The sequence below is a fragment of the Mirounga leonina genome, unplaced genomic scaffold (genome assembly GCF_011800145.1).
Source record: "Mirounga leonina isolate KUSES-001 unplaced genomic scaffold, KU_Mleo_1.0 Mir_170, whole genome shotgun sequence".
NCBI lineage: Eukaryota > Metazoa > Chordata > Mammalia > Carnivora > Phocidae > Mirounga > Mirounga leonina.
Window position 1 is genome coordinate 46149077 of NW_023270433.1, and position 7497 is coordinate 46156573.

Consider the following 7497-nt stretch of genomic DNA (forward strand, 5'->3'; position numbering starts at 1 on the left):
ACTAAAATAGGTAGGAAACCTGAAAAAGCCATATTTCATTTGTCTAAATAGAAAAGTTCTAAGTTTGATAAAACTAACTCTTTCTTGAATCACCATAAAAGAGTGATGGCTCCTCAACAAACTTCTAGGCTTGAACCTGTTTATAGACCTAGAGCCTCTTATAGAAATTGAGGATGGGTCCACCTGAGTAGGGATCCTGCTGCACTTTCAATAATTTAAACTACACATCTTCCTCCTAGCTTTCTCCAAAAGGACATGAACCAATTTACAAAGTGATACACATTGGGGAAAGATAAGTAATCACATTTTTCAGTGTTTATTAGACAGTGACTATTCCCTGAGAATCCAAACTACCATTGTGATCTACCAGGCTAGATAAGGTTTAAGGAAAGAGAAATGAGATCTAATCATCAATGACATTTTGGCTCTGATCAGTCTCACAGTGAAGCCAATGGGTGCCACAAATTACCCTATTATTTCCTCTACTCTGGAAAGCATAGTTGGAAGAGACATACTCAGTAATTGGCAGAATCCTCACACTGGATCTCTGACCTATGGACTGAGGATGATTACAGTAGCAAATGTCAAATAGAAGTCTCTAGAACTTCCACTCTCCACCATAGTAGTGAAAAAAAGCAATAGCACATTCTTGGAGAGAATGCCAAGATTTCTGTGACCATCAAGGACAGAGTCCTACCACATCCCCATTCAACTCATCTATTTGGCCTATGGATAAGAAAGATGGGTCTTGAAACATGAGAGTGTACTATCATAAACTTAATTAGGTGGTAACCATAACTGGAGCTGTATTTCCAGCTGTGGTTGTTTTATTGGAACAAATCAACAACTGTTCTTTTTTTCTAGTTTGAGACTATTGATCTCAAAAATACTTTCCTCAAAATTAAGCAAAGAGGAGAAAGACCTGTACTCCAAAAACTATAAAACACTGATGAAAGAAATTGAAGATCACACACACACACACATACACACACACACACACACTATGGAAAGATATTCCATGCTCACTGATTGGAAGAACTAATACTGTTAAAATGTCCATACTACCCAAAGCAACCTATAGATTCAATGTGATCCCTACCAAAATACCTATGACATTTTTCACAGAACTAGAAAAAATAATACTAAAATTTTCATGGAACCACAGAAGACCCTAAACAGCCAAAGCAATCTTGAGAAAGATCAAAGCTGGAGATATCAGAATTCCAGATTTCTAGATACACTACAAAACTATAATAATTAAAACAGTATGGTACTGGCACAAAAATAGACATATAGATCAATGGAACAGAATACAGAGCCCAGAAATAAACCCACACTTACATAGTCAATGAATCTAAGACAAAGGAGGCAAGAATATACGATGGGGAAAAGACAGTCTCTTCAACAAATGGTGCTGGGAAAACTGGACAGCTACATGTAAAGGAATGAAATTGAACCATTATCCTACATCATACACAAAAATAAATTCAAGGGGCAGGTAGGTGGCTCAGTCAGTTAAGCGTCCAACTCTTGATTCTGGCTTAAGTCATGATCTCAGGGTCGTGAGATCGAGCACCCCCATCAAGCTCCACGCTCAGCAGGGAGTCTGCTGGGGATTCTCTCTCCCTCTCCTTCTGCCCTTCCCCCAGCTCATGTGCACTCTTTCTCTCACTCTCGCTTTAAAATAACTAAGTCTTTAAAAAAAAACTCAAAATGGATTAAAGATGTAAATGTAGGACCTGAAACTATAAAACTTCTAGAAGAGAATAAAGGCAATAATTTCTTTGATATTGGCCACAGAAATATTTTTCTAGATACGTCTCCTCAGGCAAGGGAAACAAAAGCAAAAATAAACTACTGAGACTACATCAACATAGAAAGCTTTTGCACAGGAAACCATCAATAAAACAAAAGGCAACCTACTGAATGGGAGAAGATATTTACAAATAATATATTTGAAAAAGTGTTAGTATACAAAATATATAAAGAACTTATACAACTCAACACCAAAAAAACAAAATATCTGATTAAAAATGGCTGAGGCACCTGGATGGCTCAGTCGGTTAAGTGTCTGACTCTTGATTTTGGCTCAGATCATAATCTCAGGGTTCTGAGATTGGGCCTGTGTCAGACTCTGCACTCAGCAAAGAGTCTGCTTGAGACTCTGTCTCCCTCTACCCCTCACCCTGCTCATCCTCTCTCTCTCTCTAAAATAAAATAAATAAATAAAATATTTTAAAAAATAAAAATAAATAATAAAAATAAAATGGCAGAGGACCTGAACATTTTTCCAGAGGAAACATATAAATGGCCAAGAGACACATGAAAAGATGCTCAACATCATTCATCATCAGGTAAATACAAATCAAAACCACAATAAGATATCACCTCATACCAGTCAGAATGGCTAGTGTCAAAAAGACAAGAAATAACAAGTGGTGGTGAGGATGTGGAGAATAGGGAACCTCTGCACACTGGTGGTGGAAATATAAATTGGTGCAATCACTATGAAAAACGGTATGGAGTTTCCTCAAAAAACTAAAATCAGAAGTATCATACTATCCAGTAATTTCACTGCTGGGTGTCTACCTCAAGAAAATGAAAACACTGTTTCAGAAAGATAAATGCACCCCTATATTTATTGCAGCATTATTCACAATAGCCAAGAAAATGAAGGAACCCAATTGTCCATCAGTAGATGAATGGATAAAGATGTGGTGTATATATATATGTGTGTATGCATATATATGTGTGTGTGTGTATATATGTGTGTGTGTGTGTATATCTATCTATATATCTATATCTATATCTATATCTATATATAAGATATAGATATAGATATAATGGAATATTACTTGGCCATAAAGAATGAGATCTTGCCATTTGCAACAATATGGATGGGCTCAGAGAGTATAATGCTAAGTGAAATAATCATACAGAAATACAAATACCATATGACTTCACTCATATGTGGAATTTAAGAAATAAAACAAAGAAAACGAGAGAGAAATAAACAGACTCTTAAATACAGAGAACAAACTGGTGGTTTCCAGAGGGGAGGTGGTTGGGGAGGGGTGAATGAAATACATAAAGAGGATTAAGAGTACACTTATCATGATGAACACTAAGTAATATATATAAATGTTGAATCATTATATTGTACCCCTGAAGCTAATATGACACTGTATGTTAATTAGACTTCAATTAAAAAATAAATAACAAAACTGAAAAAAATACTTGTTTCTCTGTACTTGTTAGTAAAGGCCACAGGCATAGTAATCCACTTTAGTGTTCCTCCTTAGAGCTCTATCACCTGTCTCCGATAGTCTAGTCCACTGGGAACTTGTTCACTTCTCTTCTCTACAGGACATCAAGCAAGCCCACTACATAGATGATATCATGCTGAGTAGAAAGAAGTAAATATACTAGATATCTGGTTAAGATGTATGCATGCCAGAGAATGGGAAAATAAACGCCATAAAAATTCAAAAGTATGTTATCTGTGAAATTTCCAGGGTATCAGTGGTCTGGTACATGTTGAAATATGTCTTACAAATGGTAAGCATGTTTCTGTATTTGGCACCTGCTACCTCTAAGAGATGGACTTCTGAATTTTGGTTGCGACAGATACCGGATTTGAGCATCTTACTTCAACCTATTTACCAAATAACCCAGTAAATGGTGCGCTTGGGTTCCAGATGAAAACGAAGTTCTGCAACAAAGCAAGTCTTCCATTCAACCTGTCTCACCACTTGGGTCACATGACTCTGCATTTTCAATAGTGCTTGAAGTGTCTAAGGCAGTTGGGGATCCTAAGGCAAAGCTTTGGTTGTCTTCTTGGACTTCGAAGAAAAGTTATGCTTCCTCTGCAGATAATCATTCTCATTTGAGAAACAGCTTCTGCCTTGTTACTGGATCCTACTAGAGTCCTAACACTTAATACTGGCCATTAAATAAACATGTGACCTAAATACTCACTGGGTGTCTTCTGACCCATCAAGCCCTCTACAGCAATATTTAGTCAAGTGGAAGTGATATATAGGTTTTTCTCTGCAAGTTTTGAAGTCACAAATAGGTTGAATGAAAAGTGGCTCAGATTTCCATGGCTCATACTCCTGCCACATTTCCTCCTCTCTTTCTCCTTCATGTGGTTGTCTATGACAGAATAAGAAAAAACAATTTGGTCCTTGTTCACAGATTCTACACACTATTCTGGCACTATCTGGAATGAAGCTGCAGTACTCCAGGTATGGCCCTGAAGGAGAGCAGTGAAGAAAAACCTTCCAATGGCAAGAACTTCAAGCTGTGCACCTGATTGTTCATTTTGCCTGGAAGATAGATAGATAGAGGTACATATCTAAAAATGAGTCATGAGCAGTAGCTAACAGTTTGGCTTTATGGCCAGAAGAAACATAATTGGATGAAACATGAAAAACCATGATTTAAGGAAGAGGTATGGGGAAAGACCTCTCCAAGTGGGCACAAATACGAGAATCTTTTTGTCCCATACAGATACTCACCAAACAGCAATCTTAGAAGAGGAAGATCTTAATATTCATATGCAAAAAGTGATCATTCTTTTCCCATGCTTTTATCCCCATATTTGCTCAATTGGCTCATGAAGACAATGATCATGGAAGCAGAGATGGAGCTTGTGTATGGGCTCAGCAACATGGATTTCCACTCACCAAGGCCAATTTGGATAGAGCCACTGCTGAGTACCCAACCTGCCAAGAGTAAGTATCAACACTGAGCCCCTAAAATGGCACCGTTCCCTAGGGGAACCAGCCAGCCACCTGGTATCAGGTTGATTACACTGGATCACTTTCATCATTGAAGGAGTAGCTCTTTGTTCTCACTGGAAAAGACATTTATACTGGATATGGTTTTGTCTTTCCTACTCTCAGTGTTTCTGCTAAAACTGCCATCTGTGGGCTTACAGAATGCTTTATTCACCTTCATAGTATTCCCTACAACACTGCTTCTGACAAAGAGACTCACTTTATAGCAAATGAAGTACAATATTGATCTCATGCTCATGGACTTCTCTGGTATCATTATGTTTCCCTCATCCTGAAACAGCTGGCTTAATAACATTATGGAATGGCCTTTGGAAGACTCAGTTATGGCACCAGCTGGTGACAGCACTTTATGGGGCTGGAATAATGTCCTCCTGGATGTAAGATATGCTTTGAATCAGCTATAAACATGTAGTGATGTTTCGCCTATACCCAGAATTCATGATTCTAGGAATCACAAGATACATATGGAAATGGCTCTTCTCATATTAATGCTAATGATTCACTAGAAACTTTCCTTTTATTGTTTCCTTTCTCTACAACTTTTGGCGTTTTTGCTTTAGAAGTATTCCTTCCCAAAGGATAAAGGATTCCACCAGAGAATACCACCCTATACTGGAATCTGAGACTATCATTGGCTATTTGGGGCACCTCTTGACACTGAAATAACAGGGAAGAAGCAGAGGAAGTACTTCCAGCATGCAAGAGATCCTCGGGAGTGTTACTTAGTATTCCCATATTTTATGGTAAAAGTTAGTAAGTAGTTACAGCAACTCAATAAAGGCAGGGCTGTAAGGGCACAGATTCTTCAGGAATGAAGATATGAGTTACCCCACCAAGTAAGGAGCCACAGTTAACTGAGACACTTGCTGGGGGCAAAGAATATGAAATGGGGAGTGGAAAAAGAAAGTTATCAATACCACCATGATCCCATTATTAGTTACAAATATGAAGGTACTGATACATAGGAGGATTTCTTCCTTGCTTCTAAGTGTGTGCATGCATACACAGACCAATTTTTCCTCTCTCCCATTTCTCTACTCTAACGTAAGATCTATTAATAGTGGTTAACTGTATCTCAGAACTATTATCCTTATTTTACTGTAAGGGAACAAGTGACCAGGAGTTTAACTAACCTGCGCAAGTCATTTAGCTAAATCCATCCTAAGTCTCCTCAACTCTGGAAAAGTGCTCCTTCAGAAAAACATACTGATGTATACTTTATGAAAACTATATTAAATCTATCTTCAGTGCTCTTCATGTCCTTTTTGAGCTGTCCTCCTCTTCCTTATGCCTTGTATACCAACTGACCTCTAGCTCATCTCTATACCTCTTAACCCCTTGTAAGTCATGCACTGTTCTGTCTCTTCCTTTTGTATCTACTCCTGAGACCATCATATAGGAAAAGTTCTGATGAACAAAATTGCTATGTGTTTTACTGACAAATAATGGCTGGATGTTTTCGTTTTCATCATCTTAGAACTGAAAGTCATTTACTCAACATTTATCATTTTTCTGGTTTGCTTTATAAATGATGGATATTGGGGAGGGTATATGTTGTTGTAATGAACACTGAGTATTATATAAGACTGATGAATCACAGACCTGTACCCCTGAAACAAATAATGCATTATATGTTAATTAACTGAATTTAAATTTTAAAAAATAAAATAATAAATTAAATAGAAATGATTGAGTTCCAACACTGAGGCAGTACTGAAAAATCTCATCAATCAAGTCTCCAAATGGTAATTTCTACGTGGTATTTTCAATGAGTAGAGGATATATTTTTATACAAGGCAGCCATTCCACTCTTGGACAGTTGCTAACTGCCAAACAATCCTTCTTTATGTTCCTCTGAATTCTCTCTCCAGGTTAACTTTTACTTTCCATGCCCTCTACACTCTACAGAATGACTCCACCTCATTTTTGTCATATGCTAGCTCTTTAAAATGTTTTCATTTATCCTATTTCTAACATTTTCTCATACTACCACCACCACAATCACCACTTAGCATCTTATACCTCTCTGTTTTGTTCCCGGTTTTAGAATTACTCTTAGTGTATGGCACTCAGAACTGATCACATGACTTTAGCTAATTCCTGGCCAACTGATATTCCAGAGTACATGGTACTCTCACGTCCCTCATTCCACATACTTTATACCTATTCATGTAATCTAATTTCAGTGGACTTTTAGAACAGGCATGTTACATGATAATCTCCTGGTGAATTTACCAATCAGTAAATAACACTACTTTTTCTTCTCCTAAAAATTTATTGTAAATCCAGGTCTCTCTTCCTTGTCTATGTGTGCAGTTGATTTTTTTTTTTAAACCCTAGGATCTTGAATATTCTATCAGTTCACTTGAATGAGAGATAGAGGATAAAAATCAATCATTTAAAACTTAATTCTGTCCTCCAAAAAATCAGCTGCCCTTCTCAGATGTGTGTTGTCCATGAATAAGATAACAATGAATTTTATACCTTTGTTCCTTCATCTAACTGATTGATAAAAAATTTATAAAAGGTCAAGGACAGGAATCTAAAACACTTCCTGCTTGACATATTTTTTCTAATTAATATTTTTTAGCATGCTTGTTCAACTTTCTGTGTATTTCCTCCTAATTGCATCTATTATCTAGTCTTTTTCTTGAATGAACTTGTCACTAAAATGGAGTTTAATATTTGCTATTTT